Raw genomic sequence first — 1,655 nt, 5'->3', positions numbered from 1 at the left:
AAGTCAAAAACTACCAAAAAATAAGCAACATATTTACCGAAAGCGAGGAAATGCAGCTTTCAAAATTAATCTCCTAAAAACATTTAACTTAACGGCAAACCACTGGTTTCTCAATCAATACAGCAAAACTGTGAAGTAAGCTGCATCTTTTGTTCATCAGTACACGTATGGTCGAGACACATAAAAATAAACAAGAATCAACATACCACGATGTACCCAACATAGTACGATGACTTCTGTTCATCATTATATATCCGTGAAAGAGATTAGAATTTATCCGGTTGCATCTCAGTAACATGTGCTTATACAGAATAATATTCAGCACTGAATATATTCTAATTATTTATAATATAATATAGGATAAAATCTTTATAAGAATTTATCAAGTAGTCAGCGTGAAAATATCGTATATTTAATCTATATATATAAAACTCAGAATCTGTGTGTGTATGTGTTTGTGTGTAAATTCAGAAGTTTGCAACTGATTTTCTTCAAACTGAGAGCATACATTACTTGTTGGTTTTAGACTCTTAAAAGTTTTCGCATAATGAGTAATGGGGCCTCTAGGGCTAGACAACCCCCTTACTTGGGATAAGTACAACTACTGTGGAGAAGGGAGGTAACACTTTGACAAGTAACTCTTTGCCAAGTAACTCTTCTTATAATTTGCTAAGATATTGATATTATTTACTCTTTTGTTCACACTTCATTATTAGCGTACAATTGTCATCTTAGTTTATTACGTCACATTTCTTGAGATAAGGTCTCCAAAGAAGCGATCCTCCATTGATCGAAAAATAATCATAAAATGCTGCATGTACAGCTACTGAAAGCGATGAGCAGCGTAGTATTCGCCTGGCCAAGAATGCTGTATTAACAGCATCAACCAACCCACCACTCCTTACCATGTCATTTCTTTCATGTAGATTTATCTCATGTGGTGCTGTTGAGCGTGCCCACAGACTTAATTTATCCCATAGATGTAGTTCCTATGTCTGCTGATTGTTCAGCTTGGTAGCGGCAGCGCCCGACAGCTGCAAAGGAGGGGATATTTCCTGAGAGCTTTTTGGTTCGTTCAAAACCACATACCACTTCCATCCACTTTTCCATGACAAGGTTAGGGCCTGGAATTTTCCAAACAGACGCATGACATGTCACTTAGTCGAATTAACCCTTCATTTACTCCACAAATGTTTTGTCGTCAATGCTGCACTTCCCCGTATCACATATTTCAACTTAACTGTACCATATATACAATCTATGCCTTTTAAATCCCGAGCAACGCCGGGTATGCTAGTATATAATAATATTTTATATACTGTATCTATAATATTGTTGTACATATTGTACATGTACAATCTTTTCTGCTACTGGCACAAGGCCTGAAATTGTAGGGGTGAGTTACATCGACCCAGTGCTCGACTAATATCTATTTTATCGGTCCCAAAAGGATGACAGGCAAAGTCGACCTCGGCGATATCTGAACTCAAAACATAAAGAAGAGGCGAAATGCCACCAAGCAATTTGTCTGGCGTGCTAACGATTCTGCCAGCTTATCATCTTATAGGTTGCGTATATGATAGTATTGTTTGTTTTGAATATATTGTATTTATTGTCCAGATATCGTGTATATATATATATATATATATATATAT

This window comes from Octopus bimaculoides, chromosome 13 (genome assembly GCF_001194135.2).
Source record: "Octopus bimaculoides isolate UCB-OBI-ISO-001 chromosome 13, ASM119413v2, whole genome shotgun sequence".
NCBI lineage: Eukaryota > Metazoa > Mollusca > Cephalopoda > Octopoda > Octopodidae > Octopus > Octopus bimaculoides.
Note: the sequence above shows the minus strand (reverse complement) of the source record.